This window comes from Solenopsis invicta, chromosome 15, assembly GCF_016802725.1.
Source record: "Solenopsis invicta isolate M01_SB chromosome 15, UNIL_Sinv_3.0, whole genome shotgun sequence".
In the NCBI taxonomy this organism is placed as follows: domain Eukaryota; kingdom Metazoa; phylum Arthropoda; class Insecta; order Hymenoptera; family Formicidae; genus Solenopsis; species Solenopsis invicta.
Genome location: NC_052678.1, coordinates 209245 through 230487, shown reverse-complemented (window position 1 = coordinate 230487; position 21243 = coordinate 209245). Strand labels below are relative to the sequence as shown.

Below are 21243 nucleotides of genomic sequence, written 5' to 3'. Positions count from 1 at the left end.
GTTGGCAACGCTTCTTGCCCTCACAACTGCCCAGAGAATGCAGACCCTGGCAGCCATTCAGCTCCAAAATATCTCTATTTCGGATTCTCTTATAATAAAAATTCCAGCCAGACTTAAAACCTCAGGAATTGGGAAATCTCAGCCGTTACTTTCGTTTAAGCCCTTTTGGGATAAACCAGAACTTTGTGTAGTATCCCTAGTTAAATTTTATCTCAGATACACAGAGAATCTCCGTCAGGGAAACGAGGATTCACTCTTTATTTCCTTTCGTGCCCCATACAATGCGGTTTCTTCTCAAACGCTAGGCAGATGGGTAAAATCGGAACTGGGTGCAGCGGGAATAAATATAGATATTTTTTCGGCCCACTCCACCCGCCATGCCTCGACATCTCTTGCGGCTAGCAAGGGTATTAGTTTGGAAGAAATTAGACGCACGGCTGGTTGGAGCAATTCATCTGACATATTTGCACGCTTTTATAACCGTCCTATAGTTGAGGACCCCTCTTTCCAGTCAGCGATTCTGAATAGATCTTAAGTTTCAAAATATGATGCTTTATATTAAATTAAGTAACCCTTCTCCTACGGGACAGATAAAATAATGTTTAATTTAGTTCGCCTTATTTCGTTGAAACCCGGCTTAAGTTTAGTTTATATCAATATCGTTATATGTAATACAGTTACCTATGTGCAACTATATGTAACCTTTATGTACTTATACACAATACAGCTACAAGTCGACTCGCATGGTCTCAGGGAAAAACAAAAAATTTAATAAATTATTTTTATTTTTCCCTGTCTATACACAAATCTGAGCTTTAAAAATCTACAATTATCCATCCGGACGAGACGTTGCATAATTGAGTAATCAAACGAACTTGTGAAGTTCGATTTCAATTATGCTGTCTCGCCCGGATGGATTTTCCCTCCCACCCACAACCTCAGGTCAGATTTGTGTGCTTTAAACTAATGAAGAGGCGCAAGAGCGCACGGAGGTGCACAGGAGCCGCACCTCAGAACAAAAAGTTTGTTCTTTAAAAATCTGTTGAAGATAACGCAACGGGACGCTACTACAATTATCCATCCGGACGAGACAGCATAATTGAAATCGAACTTCACAAGTTCGTTTGATTACTCAATTATTTGTAGAATTAATTCTACAAATAATTGATAATATATAAGGAAGTTACGATACTATTCTATTTTCGTTAATAAAAATGGACTTGTAACTGTGCCTTGCAATATTTTACAACTACGCTATTGCAGAATGGTCGCATATTGCTTACCTCATTTATAATTAAAAAGAAATATATATAAAATATATATATAAGTTAAATATATTATTTGTCGTCATTTGCCGTCTTATTCTGATATTTACTAAAAATGAAATAATAAAATATATTAGAATTATTGATAGCATATAAATATATACATACATATATATATATACGAGATGTGTTCAAAAAGTATCGCGAATTTTGAATTTTCGCGGGTTACGTATATTCGAATTTCGATCTTTTTGTGGCGTTATGTTGGTACTCATGTCTCTCACTTATGCCGACAAGCTCGGCCATTTTGAATGTTCACTTAATTGTTGACAGCTGCTTTGCTTGCACGTGTTTTGGATCGTCTTCGATTTTTACCTATTCAAAAAAATGGATCAAAGAACCTGTATCAAATTTTGTGTGAAAAACGAAATTAAGTGCGCGGATGCATTCCGAATGTTGACTGTGGCATACGGAGAAGCTACCTTGGACCGAAGCAACGTTTATCGGTGGTACAAAATGTTCTCAGAAGGCCGAGAAGATGTGAACGACGAAGAGCGTGCCGGACGCCCGAGCACTTCAACAACAGACGAAAAAATTAATGAAGTGGAGAAAATGGTATTGGCCAATCGTCGAATCACCGTTAGAGAAGTTGCTGAGGACCTAAACATATCGATTGGCTCGTGCCATTCGATTTTTATCAATGATTTGGGCATGAGACGGGTCGCCGCGAAATTCGTACCAAACGCCCCTGCTCACACATCGTTGCTTGTGCGCGACTTTTTGGCCAAAAACAACACACTAATGATGCCGCAGCCACCGTATTCCCCAGATCTGGCCCCCTGTGACTTTTTCTTGTTCCCTAAACTGAAGAGGCCCATGAAAGGACGACGTTACGCTACGCTTGACGAGATAAAGACGGCATCGAAGGAGGAGCTGAACAAGATAAAAAAAAATGATTTTTTGAAGTGCTTCGAAGATTGGAAAAACCGTTGGCACAAGGGTATAATATCTCATGGGGATTACTTTGAAGGGGACAAAATAGATATTCATGAATAAATAAATAATTTTTGAAAAAACACAAAATTCGCGATACTTTTTGAACACACCTCGTATATATATATATATATATATATATATATATATATATATATATATATACAGGGTGTCCCAGAAAGCTCGCATCCCATTTTAAGAGCGGATTCTCTGGAAAATTCTAAGAAGAAAATTCTACTACAAAAATGTCGAGGGTATAATGGTTTTCAAATTATTTGCGATTAAAATTTACGAATCACTGAGCTGAAATTTCGCGCGCTCAGGCATGGTGACATGACAAAAGTACTACAAGGGTACCTCTTGACATTGAGGTTGTCATATAAATACGCAATGACATTTATATTAAGAAATTACTACTTAGAAAACTTATTTGTACATTACATATGCACAATTAATGTTTTCAACAAAATATCAATTTAATAACAAGATGTTACGATAGCCGTTGGGTCAGCTGTCAAAATAAGTTCATTACCATGTTCATGTGATAAGAACTTTTATGGTAACATATCGATAATATCGATAATTTATGTGATAATATGAAAAAGATTGAATATGTTGATAAAGTAGAATTCAGACATATCAAATTATGTCTATTCGACATTATCGCGTTTATATCAATTAAATTACCGATTTACATTTTTAATAGTTAAAAATGTAAATAAATTATCGATATGTTACCATTATCGATATGTTACCATAAAAGTTCTTATCATATGAACATGAACTTATTTTGACAGCTGACCCAACGGCTATCGTAACATCTTGTTATTAAATTGATATTTTGTTGAAAACATTAATTGTGCATATGTAATGTACAAATATGTTTCTTGTAGTAGTAATTTCTTAATATAAATGTCATTGCGTATTTATATGACAACCTTAATGTCAAGAGGTACCCTTGTGGTACCTTTGTCATGTCACTATGCCTGAGCGCGCGAAATGTCAGCTCAGTGATTCGTAAATTTTAATCGCGAATAATTTGAAAACCATTATACCCTCGACATTTTTGTATTAGGATTTTCTTCTTAGAATTTTCCAAAGAATCCGCTCTTAAAATGGGATGCGAGCTTTTTGGGACACCCTGTATATACAGGGTGTCCGTCCATAAATGTCCGAGCAAATATCTCGTAACTGGTTGAAGTTAGAAGAAAGTTTAATAAGGAAAATTTACATGGTTTTTAGTCGGTTACAAAATGCACGTAAAGAAATTTTTTTTACTCGTCACCTTTTTGAGTTATGAAGGTCAATGTAGGTTTTTTAAATGGGTACCTATAATTTTTTTTGCATATTTACATAGTAAAGGTAATTTTCAATCAAAATTATATTAGGAAAAAAATTGCTACGACGCATCGTTTACGAGATAATCGGCATGCAAAGTATTAAAGTAATAATTTGGATCGAGTATTGTTGAACAAATTTGGAATATCAAATAGGTTGAGAAAGTTAACATTGTTTTTTCATGAAATATTTATTAACAAATTAATTAAGAAATGGTTCGAAATTGTTACCATCATGATCGATACAGCATTCAACGCGTTTTATAATGTTTCTTATTGTTAACTGCAGCATTTCTGTTGTAATACTTTCAACAGCTCTAGTGATTTTATGTCGTAAATCTTCTTCATTTTCAGGAATAGTTGCATAAACAATATCCTTAATATACCCCCAACTTCTGTTGTAATACCACATCTCGAGCATATCACACTTTTCCGTAATTGTAAACATTGTTCTCACGCGCTCGTATGAAGTCTGTTATATCGAACAGGATCGCTGACCTTCAACTTTTCAAAATACACGACTGTTTGATTTGTAAATAAAGTATTTGTATAGCACGTAATATGAATTACAGGGTAGTATGAGTCTGTTAGTCAATCGTCTACATACGAGCGCGTGAGAACAATGTTTACAATTACGGAAAAGTGTGATATGCTCGAGATCTGGTATTTAAGTATGCGTAATGAAAATGAAGCACGATTACTTTATCAACAAAAATATCCAGAACGAAGAATACCAAATAATCGTACATTTCGACGAATTGAAGATCAATTGCGTCAAACAGGATCGCTAACAAGACAACGTACAATCAAAACAGATGAAGAAAAAGAGACAAGTGTGCTATTAAGTTTTATTGAAAACAGACGTACATCCATAAGAACAGTAGCACGTAATTTAGAATTATCGAAAAGTTACGTACACGCTGTACTAAAAAAATTCAAATTCAAACCGTTTCGTGATAATTTAGTACAAGCTTTACATGAAGGAGATGCAGATCGCCGATTAATGTTCTGCCACTGGCTTCGAGTTAATTATCGCACTGACTTTGGTTTTCTTAATAAAATATTATGGTCTGATGAATCTTGTTTTTCCAATTGTGGTATGGAAAATCGACATAACGTGCATACTTGGTCCGATGTGAATCCACATGCGAAAAGAGATAAAGGTTTCCAACGCAGATTTTCGGTGAACGTATGGTGCGGAATCATCGGAACAAAAATTATTGGACTTTTCTTTTTCCATGGTCATCTTAATGGTGACAAATACTTGGAATTCTTGCAAACAACTTTCTCAGATTATTTACGCGATCTTCCATTATCAGTTTTTCGAAATATTATTTTTCAACAAGATGGTGCTCCAGCACACAATACACGTGCTGTAATTAACTTTTTAAATAATAGATTTCCTAATTGTTGGATGGGTTCTAATGGTCCTGTACGATGGCCACCGAGATCTCCGGACTTGACACCTTGCGATTTTTTCTTTTGGGGGTATATTAAGGATATTGTTTATGCAACTATTCCTGAAAATGAAGAAGATTTACGACATAAAATCACTAGAGCTGTTGAAAGTATTACAACAGAAATGCTGCAGTTAACAATAAGAAACATTATAAAACGCGTTGAATGCTGTATCGATCATGATGGTAACAATTTCGAACCATTTCTTAATTAATTTCTTAATAAATATTTCATGAAAAAACAATGTTTACTTTCTCAACCTATTTGATATTCCAAATTTGTTCAACAATACTCGATCCAAATTATTACTTTAATACTTTGCATGCCGATTATCTCGTAAACGATGCGTCGTAGCAATTTTTTTCCTAATATAATTTTGATTGAAAATTACCTTTACTATGTAAATATGCAAAAAAAATTATAGGTACCCATTTAAAAAACCTACATTGACCTTCATAACTCAAAAAGGTGACGAGTAAAAAAAATTTCTTTACGTGCATTTTGTAACCGACTAAAAACCATGTAAATTTTCCTTATTAAACTTTCTTCTAACTTCAACCAGTTACGAGATATTTGCTCGGACATTTATGGACGGACACCCTGTATATATATATATATATATATATATATATATATATTTTTTAAAGGCCGATTTTTTGTGTATAAACTCCGTTTTTATATTAAGTTATTAATAAATCCAATTATACAGCAAATTTGTAGAAAATTAACATTATATTGTTCAATATCTTTCAAAAATTTATTAATTTAATCCAATTTCTAAAAACTTACGTTTTCTTTGGTTCGAGGCTGCGTTCATATCTTAATGTGGCTTGTACGAGCCATTTAGATATGTTTTGTATCATGTCTTTGTCAGTTACTTTATCGTCCGTAATACGCATAGCTCCTATTAACATATTTATTAATCATATTTATATTTTTATTATTGTATTAATAAACTCTCTCTCTCTAAAAATAATTTAATATCTCGAAACTTACGCATAATACATTTCGAAAGCAGCAGATCCTTAAATCCCATTTTCTTTAATTTTCCGGCCCAGCTGTATTGTATTGCTAACTCATTTGCGATTGATCTTTTTAAAATGTTTATAATCAATTCGTGACTGTCACGTCCTCCGATTCTATTAAATGAAATTGCCTAGAAAAATTATAATTTATTACTTCTCAGTTTGAAAAATTTTACCAGAATCAATGATGCTGGGTGTATATTTAAAGAAATATGTTGGAAAAATATTTACCATTTGTTCGAAAAAATCTTGATTTTCGAGGTCCTTCTCCATGTTTTGTAATTCCTCGTTAGTTTTTAAGGGTAGAGTTACAAGTTCTTGCAAAATTGATATTTCTTTATTCTTTTGGGTAATATTTTGATTTTCTTCTACTTTGTAGAGACGATCATCTATTGAATTTAATTTTGCCAATATTTGGTTTAATCGTCTCAATATTTCAGGCTGAATATCTAGAAAAAGTAGAAATATTTTTGAATACATACATAATAATTGCTATCGTACTATAAAAAATAAGTAATTTTGTTAGTGTTAATATAATATATGAAATATATAATTTTGTATAGTATTAACTTTTGCCTGGAGTGTCTACTAAAGTGGATGAGGACTCTTTGTTCATATTTTTTTTACAAAAGAGTTCTTCACCTCGTAGATCTTCGTTTTGTATTACTTTTATGTTTGTAGTGTCTCGAGTGGCTAACAAAGTAGATGAGGACTCTTTGTTGATATTTTTTTTAGAAAAAAGTTCTTCACTTTGCAGATCTTTGTTTTGTGTTACTTTTGTGTTTGTTGGTTCATTAACAATAAATGATTTCGGCAACGGCGGCGGTGGTGTTGCAAATGTTCTTATTTCCTCAGTCACTTCTTTTTCAGGAACAGTGTTATTGTTTTGATCGCTGTCGTCAGAACCTGACGAAGGATATACAAAATTATCATTTTTAAATGTCTTTTTTTTGCGTGCTGTACGGTTGTGACGTGAAATGTCGATGTCGGAAGTATCCAAGTCGGAATATTCTTGGGCAAGTTTTACTTTTTCAATTCCTGACTCATATGTACCTGCAAAAATTAATTGAGAATACAATGTATAAAATCGCAACATTTTATTATATTAATAAGTTATTTATTGACGTAAATTAAAGTTGTCGCAAAATAAATTTACTCACTTGACGTTCCAAAAATGCGCAGAATTTTATGAGTAGTCCAGGTGCAATCAGGACTGGTTTTTGCGATAATTGTTTTCCGAATTTTCTGTTCGCTCATATAAGGCGGCCAGTGACACATTGTATTATCATTAAAAATCCACGATGAAGGCACCAATTGGAGTCCGTCATCAAAAAGTGCAATTGTAAATTCCGACATTTTTGATAAATATCCTATAAATATCCTAAAAACTAATTAAAATAAATGAATACATTCTTTTATACAAAACGTATTACGTAATTGATTTCGGATTTTCTTGGCGGAATTTTGCTACAGCAATTTAATATGAGCAACTAAAAAAAATTAATTTAACATTAATTTAAATTATCTTGTATAATAATAGTAGTAAATAAAAGGAAAAGATAAATAAAGTTAATGAAAGTAAATAAGTAAATAAAAAAAGGAAATAAAATAAAAAAGAAGCTTTAGAATTGTCGTTTTTTAATGTATGTAATGAAACTATAATGTTATCGTAATTTTCGTATATATTATTAATTATCAAGTATTTGTAGAATTAATTGAAATCCATTATATTTTAAATATTATATTAGATGTTATCCTAGCTACATTATTATATTAGATGTTATCCTAGCTACATTATTTAACAATTTACTGTGAGCATATTTTATATTAAAGAAATGTAAAGTCAGATTTTTTAAAAATTAATAAAATAAATTTTACGTGTGTATGATAGGAAACACAATACTTAAATTATTTTTATAAGGCATTTTCCACATTTTAGCTTGAATTTTTTCGCATGACCATACACGTATGCGATTCTCTTCAGTCACAATTTGTATATTAAATGTACTTGATTCGCAAGGTACCAAGTACAGATTTTTAATACGTTTTAATTTTTTACCAATAATTAATTTCTTAGAATCTTCAGATTTTACAAAATTTAAAACTAAAATTACATTTCCATTTTCTAAAAATATACAATTATTTTGTTGATTAGCGCAGTGAATTGAGTATGAATTAGTCTGAAGTATTTTGAATTGAGAAACAACATTATATCCGTCTATGAGAGGTCCGGCTTTGTGAGATTTTTTGAAACTCATGTTATTATAACAGTTAATGGAATTTAAGGTCTTAAAACCCAACATTTCTATTTCGGCGTACCGTTTTACTAACTGCTGAAGAGGTTTATCTGGTTTACGAATCAGTGTTTTAATATATGTCATGTGATTTTCAAACGGAAATGCACTAAACTCATCTACAGAACCATACTTTTTAACGTCTGTACAAATATGTAACAAATTGTGAATATTATGAGAAACGTATTGCTCACCATAAATTTGAGTAAATGAATTAACAAAATATTCTAATAAACTTTGCGCATAGTCTACATTAACAATATGTTTTGAAAGAATTGGGCTTGTAAGAATAGTCATTGCAATATGTAAACTTAAAAAATTTAAATAAATTTCTTTTCTTAAAATATTTTTTAGTATGACCGGACCAGTATATAAAAGGAATTGGCGAAATTCAGTTGCCTTCCATAGTCTAAAATCTTTCAAAGATCTCGGTCTTCGATGATACTCAGAAGGCACTGTGTTTCGTAAATTAATTAATGCGTCTGATATCATTTGTTTCATATAATTCGAAAGTTTCACTGAATTTGGTCCAATATGCCAAAGTAAAATTAGTTTTTTGACAACTCCTAAACACACTAAATGCATATAATCCAGCGGTATGTCTGTTACAGGTTTAAAATTAGGAATACTGTTTAATATTGTTTCTCCTATCTGATGATCATACTTATAATTTCTAAAATCTTCGTCAGTTCTTAAAGCAAAATTTTCTGTAGGAAAACATACTCGTCCGTTAATGTACTTTCCTTGAATAGTGCACTTCGTACAACTATTATATCCATTATGGTTTTTAATATTTAAAATAAAAGACTTAGCTGGGGCGTCACATATTAACCCCATCTTAATTTCAACTCTTTGTCCGTCATCATTAATTAATGGATTATTTATTACTAAAATTGCTTCATCGACAAATTGTTGCAAGAAGAGATTATTATTTGCAGGTTTTGCTTCGCCATAGTATGCCCCAACAATATACAGGGTGATTCAAAATAACCTATTGGTCCCGAAGCTGGCATATTCGTAATCGAATTCTGAAACGATTTTTCCTTTTGCAAAAATTTGTCCGAAGCTTAGTTTTCAAGTTACAATAAGAATTAGTTAGCGTATTACGGGTCAGGTACAAGTGGAAGACAGGGGCGGCGCGACTCACTGTTACACGCGGGTGTTTCCGTGGGGCACCTCCTGCGCTCAAATGACTGACAAAAGTACATGGACAGCACATTCCTATTTCAACTTTCTCTCTCTCTCTCTCTCTCTCTCTCTCTGTCACTTTAATTATGCTACATTTAACTTGCCAAATTTCGATCTGTCATCCGGCCGTCAAATATCGGGATGACCGTGAAATCTTCAAGTAAGTTTACATTATTATAATAAATGTACGCCCGCAAATAATAAAATTTAATGCAAATTAGATTACTTAAATGTGCACTTGCAAGTTAAAAGTAGAACTTTTAAAACGCACAAAAGGGATAGAAAGGAGAGAGAGACGGGGGGGGGGCTTTGAACAAGTTTAAGCACGTTTACTTACGCACATGGCGATCAGCTTATTGTTTCCACGATGCGACAATTTAATTTAAATTTGTGCTTTATCCAGATCTATCCCTCGAAGTTGTTTCATATTTCACCACATTTACACTATTTACTCTTCATTTGATTGATAAACGCGGAACTACGCGACGAACGGATCGATCGACTTTATTAATTACTATTAATCACTACTGTAATCACTACAATCATTCAATGCGTTAAAATTACTCGAAGAAACACGTATTTACGTTACGATTAACACAACACGTGTTCACTCGACGATATAAAGCAGTCGACTGAATGTTATTGGTTATGTCGTTATAAGAGTGTCGAACGATTAATTAAAGCCATAAGTCAAAACGCGGTAATTCAAAATGAAAATATTGATTAATACGATTTACATCGATACAATTTATTAGAAAAATGTGGCAAATGCATGTTTATTATTGCTTGTTAAAAATTGTAAGTGACTTTATCAAGATAATTATTTAGAATATTTATTATAAAAGAACTTTAAGGATATAATTCTTGAAATCTCCTTGCAGCAACGGATAATTTGTCCTTTTCAGGGCAATCAAATATTTTATTTTGAGGAATATTTTCACAGTTTTCACAAATATTCAAAAATAAGAAATAAAAAGGTATTTAGAAAAAATTGATTTTGATAAAATTATTTTTTGAATATTTAGAATGAATAATATTTAATTATCTTGATAAAGTCACTATCATACAATTTTTAACAAATAATGATAAATATGCATTTGCAACATTTTTCTAATAAATTGTATTGATGTAAATTGTATTAACCAATATTTGCATTTTAAATTGCCGCGTTTTGACTTATGGCTTTAACCAATCGTTCGACACTCTTATAACAACATAACCAATAATATCCAGTCGACTGCTTGATATCGTCGAGTGAACACGTGTTGTGTGATCGTAACGTAAACACGTGTTTCTTCGAGTAATTTTAATCGAATAATTGTAGTGATTAGAATAGTAATTAATAAAGTTGATCGATCGGTTCGTCGCGTAGTTCCGCGTTTATCGATCAAGTACAGAGTAAATAGTAATGTGGTAAAATATGAAACAACTTCGAGGGATAGATCTGGATAAAGGACAAATTTAAATTGAACTGTCGCATCGTGGAAACAATAAGCTGATTGCCGTGTGCGTGAGTAAACGTGCTTAAACTTGTTTAAAGCCTCCTTCTTCCCCGTCTCTATCTCTCTCACTCTCTCTCTCTCTCTCTCTCCTTTCTTTCCTTTTTGTGCGTTTTAAAAGTGCTACTTTTAACTTGCAAGTGCACATTTAAGTAATCTAATTTGCATTAAATTTTATTATTCTCGGGCGTACATTTATTATAATAATGTAAACTTACTTAAAGATTTCACGGTCATCCCGATATTTGACGGCCGGATGACAGATCGAAATTTGACAAGTTAAATGTAGCATAATTAAAGTGACGGAGAGAGAGAAAGAGAGAGAGAGAGAGAGAGAGAGAGAGAGAGAGAAAGTTTAAATAGGAATGTGATGTCCTTTTGTCAGTCATTTGAGCGCAGGAGGTGCTCTACTGAAACACCCGCGTGTAACAGTGAGTCGCGCCGCCCCTGTCTACCACTTGTACCTGACCCGTCATACGCTAACTAATTTTTATTGTAACTTGAAAACTAAGCTCCGGACAAATTTTTGCAAAAGGAAAAATCGTCTCAGAATTCGATTACGAATATGCCAGCTTCGGGACCAATAGGTTATTTTGAATCACCCTGTATACCGATTTCGTAACAGAATTCGAACATAATATAGGCCACAAAGAAGCATTACCAGATTTCGTAATCGGTAATCCGTCAATATTTATAAAAACTTTAAGAATATTAGTGGGACCAACTTGATGAACATGTTCTCGCAGCATTTTCGTAAGAGCTTTCTTAAAACCAAAATGATAATACTTCATTTCTGCAGGAATATATTCGACATTTCTGGGAGTATTTAGCAAAGTCCGCGGATCTTTAGGAAATGGTAAACCTGTACGTTTCCGTAAAATAACCAATAAATTGCGTACAGATTTATGCGATATACGATCATTTATAAACCAATGACACAAATCTTTTTTAAAATCATTATAATTTTGTACATTTGCATTATCAATTTCATTTGCCGATTCACTTTCTGACTCAAACTCTTCAACTTCACTTGTTGACTGTAAATAATCTTCAACTTCGTCAGATAAACGTACATCATCGATATTTTCTGTTGAATCTATATTATTAACAATATTAAAGTTAACATTATTGTCAAAATTATCATCGTCACTATCAGAATCGGTACTTGATTTTGGAATTGTATTATTATTTTGATTTTGAAATATTTTGCCTGAAATTTTTTTTTCAGTGGAAGATACATAAGAACAACCTGGTGTTGGTTCGACTATATTACTATCTACATCTATAGTAGTATTTTGTGCAATCAATCTTCGAATATGTCTTTGAGAGTAACATGAAAATCTTTTCCGTTTTTTATCCATTAAGAAAATATGTGATTATACATACGCTTTTCCGAGAAATTTTCCTGGCACGCACAAACGGTAAATGCTGTATACTAGTACCAATAGATTTATAATAAATTTGGTTTCAATAAATGTCAACTTTTTGTTCTCCTTTGAATCGACTCTCTGTATAGAACAATAAAGATCTGGAACGATATAACATAAGTTGTTACTTTAAAAAAAATTGTAACAATAAAAATCCAGAGTAATGACAAATTGAAAAAATGAGAAAAATAAATACGTTTATACTTCAATTATTTAGTTTAATTAATTTTAGAATAAATCGTTCAATTTTTAAATAAATAGAAAATTTTGTCCAACTTCAAAAATTTGTATATAAAAAAATTATAGTACTGCATATTTTCATATTGAACAGGTTACTTCTAAATAAAAATATACGTGATGTCTTTGAACTCATTGTCAATGCAGTGTTAAAATAATAAAAACCGTTAAACAACACTTGCTTCAAATCATGTTTTTTTTTGCGAAATGTCATTTATGAAATGGGTAAAACTGATAAAAGACAATGTAAACGACATTTTCTCTATCTTTTCTATAAATGTGTAATATGGAAGACAGAGAAATATGTGTTCACATCATTTTATCGCAGTCAGTGTATGAGTCAATGCATTAACAAAATACTTAATCTATTCTGCGTATTCTTATGAGAATCCTTCCTCGTGGTAACTCACAATTTATTTAGTCTTAATTCATATAATACTGATGCAACAATAATCGTCAGTCGCCACGCGGCACGATCGTCCTCGAGAGATATTTATTAAAAAGAACAGCGATCGAACGATCGTCCTCGATCCTGCCGTACGTCACATTCGCCATCTGTTGGCGACTTGGACCGCTCGCTGTTACTAAGGGGAACCCCTTGTGAGACATTATACTGAGGGCGCGCGATTTAATTTTAAATTGTTGCTTACAATATTATTTCTATAATATGAAAGTTACTTAAACATTTGGAAAGCTTGAAATTGAGAGCTCGAGACCACCATCTGACTTTATAATAAGGAATTTATATGGTATAGTGAATATTTTTATATGATAAAAGTTGTAGAATTCTTTCTAATGAGAGAGAATATATAATGATGTACGATATATTAAAATAATTTTACAAATTATACAAGTTATGTCAGTGTAAAGTTTTAAAAGCAAATACTTCCTTTTTAGTTTCGACCGCACTTTAGCGATTGATGTGTAACATGTTGGCATCTGATTTTAAAATGAGAGTCGGAAGTTAGCCACACTGCAGGGCCGAAATTGAAAAAATTGTATACGCTTGCAAAACTTTAAACCAACATAACTTGTATAATTGGTAAAATAATTTTGTTATACTGTACATTATTATACTTATTAGAAATAACGGTACCATTTTTATCATATAAAAATATTTATTTTACCATGCAAAAGTTTATGCATATCTCTCCGTTCTTTAATATAGATAATTTTTTTAAGTGATCATTGTAGTACTCACAATAGAGTTCAGGAGAAAATAAACTGAAGAAAAATGAGCTGAAGCTATCCGACAAAGAATTGCGCACTCCGTGTTTAGCAATTTTTACATTCAAAATATTCAAAATTCCATAAATTTGTTGGTTTCACATTCCACATGTCGTACTAGAAAATGTACAAAAAGAATTTTACATGTTCCAGATGTAAATAATTCCTAACAATTAATAGATAATTGAAAAATATTTATCTTAGATACATACACCTTTACTAACTGGACTGCCTTCATATGACTCATAAGGACCTTTCTCGGTAATTATTTCGCAACTTGCTTCTAGAGCGCCATAATAAAGTCTCAAAAATTTGGACGTTGAGTTCGTTTATAGCTTTGTGCTCAGATTCTGATGGTTTGATGTGCGATTACAATGATCTTTAAAAACTATATATGGCACTCCTGTTTTGAATTGTATTTGAATAATGAAAAGCCTTATCAACTCTCTGGCTTTAATTTGTCTTCGAGACGTACAATACAGATGAGAGAACCTGTTTTTTTTTTTCATATCTAAATATGACAGAGAAATATATTCTTTTCATAAATTATATAAGCTCCATTAGTGTAATTTTCAATAATATTCGAAATACATATCAATTACCTGGTATACAAAGCTTCAAATTCATTACCCCAAGCTTCAATTAATTCAGGGCACTCATACAGACACATTAGATTAGATACATAATCATAAACGCATAACATATGCTTTTGCTCTCAAAACTGCTCCTCGCCTATAAAATATAATTGTTTAAAATATATTTTTCTGTGTATTTAAGAATCGTGCAAAAGGAAATAATAATAAAAGATAATATTGAAACAATGTCTCACCACTAAGAAGGATCTTCTTTCGCCAATCCTATATCCACCTTTTTTTTATGACCGCGTACCAGTGAGCGTGATTCTTTTGTATCCAAAAAGACTTTGTCTTGCCTTATTTCGAATGGTTGCACACACGCACTTAACACTTAATCCCGCCGCACGTCAAAACGCAGATAAAATATATTTGTTCAACGCAGTTCAACGTTTACAAGGTTATAGGTTATAGGCATCGATCACGCGCGCGGTAGATCGCAGCGCAGTACGGTTGATTTTGCAATAATATATGATATGCGCGCGCATTTATCAGTTGAGAAATTTCAGAAATCTTTTTGAAAGTTACATTTGCAATGTTGCAAAATATTACATTGCAAAAATCTTTCAAATGTAAGGTTTTAATCAAGATACTTGCAGAAATATCCCAATTATGATATTTAAAAAAAAATGGTCTCAGAGACATTACAAATGTAATGATATACAATTGAGACATTGAAACATCCCTGCAACATAACTGAAACTTTATGTGCTATCAGGGTAAAAGGAAGGCAGCTAAACCCTCGAAAAATTTTATCCTAAATAGAAAACCTATGCGTCCCATTCCTCTGTCAATCTACACAAAGAAAACCGATAAAAGCGCGGAAATTACTTTCAATTATATTGGATATTAAAGCAAATTATTACCAAATACTAAAGACCCCTAGCGGCCTAAAAATTGTTAAATCACAACATATATATTCCGATATTATTATTATTATCGTTGTATTATATTTTGAAGGCACATAATTATATTTATTATCATATTCTTGTTCATATAAATATTGTTATCTTCCATTCTTATTTATGCAAATATTTATTCTTTTTCTTATTTTATTATTAGGAGTATAAATAAGTTTCCGCCGTTTCACAAAAATGGCGCCACTAGTATGTTATGGTTGAAATTGTCTGTTGTACAACGTTATATCGTAAGGTTGGACATCTGGCAACAACATAACCTTAAAATATTAGCGATTTTGTATCAGCATCATATATCTTTTTTCGTGCGAAAATGTCGAGTTTTGAGCCGAATAAGCGTCATTTGCGGGAGCTTTTGATTTACTTCTTTAATTTGAAGAAATCTGCAGCCGAGGCGCATCGATTGCTTGTAGAAGCATATGGTGAGGCTGCCTTAAGTGAGAGAAGTTGCCGTGAGTGGTTTCACAAGTTTAAGAACGGTGAATTTGACGTCGAAGACAAAGAACGTAGCGGAAGGCCGAAAGTGTACGAAAACGCGGAATTGGAAACATTATTAGATGAAGATTCGTGCCAAACGCAAGAAGCACTTGCACTTACATTAAGAGTGACTCAACCAGCAATTTCACATCGCTTAAAATCATTGGGAATGATTCAAAAACAAGGAAACTGGGTTCCATATGAACTGAAGCCGAGAAACGTTGAACGCCGATTTTTCACATATGAAATGCTGCTTGCCAGGCATAAACGAAAGGGTTTTTTGCATCGTATATTTACTAGTGATGAAAAATGGATCCACTGCGATAACCCAAAGAAGAAGAAATCATGGGGACCACCAGGCCATGTTTTAACATCGACAGCCAAGCCGAACATTCATGGAAAAAAGCTCATGTTGTGTATTTGGTGGGATCAGCTTGGTGTCGTGTATTATGAGTTGCTCAAACCGAATGAAACCTTTACTAGGGCTCTCTACCGAACACAATTGATGAGATTGAGCCGAGTACTCAAGGAAAAACGTGCCCACTACTACTCCAGATACGACAAAGTTATTCTTCTGCATGATAATGCTCGTCCACATGTTGCGGCGCCGGTCAAAACCTACCTGGAAACACTCATTTGGGAAGTTTTACCTCACCCGCCGTATTCACCAGACATTGCTCCATCTGCTTACTACCTGTTTCGATCGATGGCGCGTGGCCTGTCTGAGCAACACTTCACATCATATAAAGATACAAAAAATTGAGTGTCCCAGAAAGCTCGCATCCCATTTTAAGAGCGGATTCTTTGGAAAATTTTAAGAAAAAAATCCTAATACAAAAATGTCGAGGGTATAATGGTTTTCAAATTATTCGCGATTAAAATTTACGAATCACTGAGCTGACATTTCGCGCGCTCAGGCATGGTGATATGATAAAGGTACCACAAGGGTACCTCTTGATATTAAGATTGTCATATAAATACGCAGTGACATTTATATTAAGAAAATACTACTATAGGACACATATTTGTACATTACATATGCACAATTAATGTTTTCAACAAAATATCAATTCAATAACAAGATGTTACGATAGTCGTTGGGTTAGCTGTCAAAATAAATTCATTATCATGTTCATATGATAAGAACTTTTATGGTAACATACCGATAATATCAATAATTTATTTACATTTTTAACTATTAAAAATGTAAATCGATAATTTAATTGATATAAACGCGATAATGTCAAATAGACATAATTTGATATGTTTGAATTCTACTTTATCAACATATTCAATCTTTTTCATATCATCGCATAAATTATCGATATTATCAATATGTTACCATAAAAGTTCTTATCATATGAACATGGTAATAAATTTATTTTGACAGCTGACCCAACGGTTATCGTAACATCTTGTTATTAAATTGATATTTTGTTGAAAACATTAATTGTGCATATGTAATGTACAATTATGTTTCCTATAGTAGTAATTTCTTAATATAAATGTCACTGCGTATTTATATGACAATTTCATTATCAAGAGATACCCTTGTAGTACCTTTGTCATGTCACCATGCCTGAGCGCGCGAAATGTCAGCTCAGTGATTCGTAAATTTTAATCGCGAATAATTTGAAAACCATTATACCCTCGACATTTTTGTATTAGGATTTTTTTCGTAGAATTTTCCAAAGAATCCGCTCTTAAAATGGGATGCGAGCTTTCTGGGACACCCTGTATATACAGGGTGATTCAGAATAACCCGTTGTCTTTCAAAGGACGTATTCCTGATCGAATTCTAAGACGATTTTTCCTTTGCCAAAAATTTGTCGGACGCTTAGATTTTGAAATATCAGCCTATTAAGTTAGCGTATCACGGGTCGAATACAGATGGTACGCAGGGGCGGCTCACTCACCGTTACGCGCGGGTGTGTCGTGAGGTGCCTGCTGTGCTCAGCTGATACAACACACAAGTCTTTCTTCCCTCACACACACACACACACGCACACACACACACACACACACACACACACACACACACACACACACACACACACACACACACACACACACACACACACACACACACACACTCTCTCTATCTCTCTCTCTTTCTCTCTTTCTCTCTCTCTCTCTCTCTCTCTCTCTGTCACATCACAATGCTTTAACTGAAAAATGTAATTAATTTTCTTCTTAATTTTAATGATTTTAATAAGAGAAGTGCCAGGAAATTCTTTGTACAGTCGAAGAATCGAACAAAGAATTGCACAAAATCTACAAAAGTATTTACATCTCAAGTTTTTAGAAACAGTAGTACTTTTTTTGTCACAGAAAGAGAGGAGGGGGGAAGAAAGAGAGAGAGAGAGAGAGAGAGAGAGAGAGCGCGTGCTTGCATAAACAAGTTTGGACATGAATTTACTTAAGTATTATTCTATCAGCGATCAATTAGTTGTCTCCACGATGAGACAGACCAAAGTTTCGTTGATCCTCTCGTAAATTATCACTTTAGTATCGTAATGCACAATTCATAATACACATTCACTTGATCGATAAAACTTGAGTAACTAATTAACGAACACTTCGAGTAACGATCACTGCAAATAAGTATTAGTCATTCGGCGTGCGAAAATATGTAGCTCGAAAAAACTCGTGTTTACGCGCGACGAACAGACAACACGTGTTTACTCGACAACAGGAAAGAGCCGACTGATTTTATGGGTTACGTTATGATCGAATATGAATGCGTGATTGGTCGAACAGAAGTTAGAACGCGGCAATTTAAAAGTAAAGTAGTGATTAATACTGTTTTTAATAATAAAATTTATTGAAAAATATTTTTCTATTTATTTTATTAAAATTATTCTTTTTATATCAAGAGATTCTACATTGAGAAAAAAAGTTATTGAATTTTAATAAATATTTGTTTGAATACTTGCAATGACATAATTTATTAAATGTAATTAAATATTTCTTTAATACAAGAATCACTAATGTAATTTAACTATCATTTTTTTACTGAATAAATATTTATTTAGATTTAATAAATTGTGTCATTGCAAGTATTCAAATAAATTTTTTTCTCAGTGTAATAATTTGTTAAAACCAAAAGATAGTTCCTCGAAATAAATTATTTGGTTGCCCTGAAAAGGGCAGATTAATTCTCTTCGAAGAGTTTTCTTCATAACAAGTGCTCAAAGTGACCACCGTCCATCGTGACGCAGGCTCTCATGCGTCTTAACAGATTTTCTTGCATCCTTTTCAAAACATCTTCTTCAATATTCCAAATTGCATGATGGAGTTTGTTGTTTAACTCTTCTACGTTTTCAGGAAGCTTCCTGTAAATGATTTCTTTGCAATGTCCCCATAAAAAGAAATCTAATGGATTAAGATCCGGAGATCTAGCGGGCCAGCGTATTGGTCCATAACGACCCATCCATCTGTCAGGAAATTGTTCGTTTAAAAAATTTGTGACCACTCGGGCATTATGTGGTCCGGCACCATCTTGCTGGAATATTATTTTGCTTCTGTCTGCTAATGGCACATCTTCCAAAAAATCGGGAAGATTTTCCGATAAAAATTCGGTACGCCATTTAAGATGTCCGGAAGAATTACCGGACCCAATATCGTGGTGCCGAAGATTCCGGCCCAAACATTAAATTTCCATCTAACTTGAAAATTCCTGAGTCGAGTAATGTGAGGATTTTCGTCATTCCATGCGTGCATGTTGTGACAATTGAAAATTCCATCTCGAGTGAACAGCGACTCATCGCTGAATATCACTCGAGAAGGAAATTCCGGATCATCCTCTACTCTCCTCAGGAAATTTTCGCAAAATGCTCTTCTTCGAGGATAGTCTTCCTCTCGCAAATCTTGCACGTAGTATAGTGATAAGCGTGAAGTTTTTCGTCTTTTAATATTCGCTGAACTGTGGAGTAAGATAATCCGTGTTCGCGAGCAATAACCCGAATACTAGTTTCAGGTTGCTGTTCAACATCACGAAGAACTGTCTGTGATGTTGTCACATTTTGCAAATTTCTTGCATTGCGATTTCTGCCACAATCTTTCTTCTGTGGTAACACGCTACCGGTTTCGTGAAACCGTTGAGCTGTTGCAAGTATAACGCTGCCCGAGGGATGTCTTGGCCTATCCGGATATAATTCTTCATATCTTCTTGAAGCTACGTAAGGTAGCCCTGACATTCTCCAAGGACCATCATCATGTCGTAGTATTCTGCGACGGTGTATCCTGCCATATCGTCTTCTTAGCGATCTTCTTAACGCTCCTAATAATCGAAGGGTTATTGAGTGATGCATCGATCGTGATTTTCCTATTTATACAATCTTCGCGGGGGGTCAGCGCCTACGCCTCCCCCCCAGTGCCTCCGCGGCGAATCGAAACGTCACGCAAGATGCGGTGAAGAAATTTGCAAGAAATTTGCAAAATGTGGAGACAGTTCTTCGTGATGTTGAACAGCAACCTGAAACTAGTATTCGGGTTATTGCTCGCGAACACGGATTGTCTTACTCCACAGTTCAGCGAATATTAAAAGACAAAACACTTCACGCTTATCACTATACTAGCGTGCAAGATTTGCAAGAGGAAGACTATCCTCGAAGAAGAGCATTTTGCGAAAATTTCCTGAGGAGAGTAGAGGATGATTCGGAATTTCCTTCTCGAGTGATATTCAGCGATGAGTCGCTGTTCACTCGAGATGGAATTTTCAATTGTCACAACATGCACGCATGGAATGACGAAAATCCTCACATTACTCGACTCAGGAATTTTCAAGTGAGATGGAAATTTAATGTTTGGGCCGGAATCTTTGGCACCACGATATTGGGTCCGGTAATTCTTCCGGACATCTTAAATGGCGTACCGAATTTTTATCGGAAAATCTTCCCGATTTTTTGGAAGATGTGCCATTAGCAGACAGAAACAAAATAATATTCCAGCAAGATGGTGCCGGACCACATAATGCCCGAGTGGTCACAAAATTTTTAAACGAACAATTTCCTGACAGATGGATGGGTCGTTATGGACCAATACGCTGGCCCGCTAGATCTCCGGATCTTAATCCATTAGATTTCTTTTTATGGGGACATTGCAAAGAAATCATTTACAGGAAGCTTCCTGAAAACGTAGAAGAGTTAAACAACAAACTCCATCATGCAATTTGGAATATTGAAGAAGATGTTTTGAAAAGGATGCAAGAAAATCTGTTAAGACGCATGAGAGCCTGCGTCACGATGGACGGTGGTCACTTTGAG

At 33.7% G+C, this 21243-nt stretch overlaps 1 protein-coding gene, 1 long non-coding RNA gene and 1 other non-coding gene across 5 annotated transcripts in view; 1 reads left to right on the top strand and 2 right to left on the bottom strand.

The window, feature by feature from the left end:
- Window positions 1–21243, top strand: part of LOC105201260 (voltage-dependent calcium channel subunit alpha-2/delta-3) — a 221783-nt gene that overhangs the window by 151431 nt on the left and 49109 nt on the right. The gene's annotated exons all lie outside the window — the stretch shown is intronic.
- On the bottom strand, window positions 1169–5990 carry LOC120359644. Its single transcript, XR_005576424.1, has 2 exons — window positions 5843–5990; window positions 1169–1374 (listed from the first exon to the last, which is right to left on the bottom strand). It is a non-coding gene; the product is annotated as an uncharacterized LOC120359644 (long non-coding RNA).
- LOC113006252 lies at window positions 14550–15029 on the bottom strand. The gene is made up of 2 exons (XR_005576423.1): window positions 14780–15029; window positions 14550–14682 (listed from the first exon to the last, which is right to left on the bottom strand). It is a non-coding gene; the product is annotated as an uncharacterized LOC113006252 (transcript).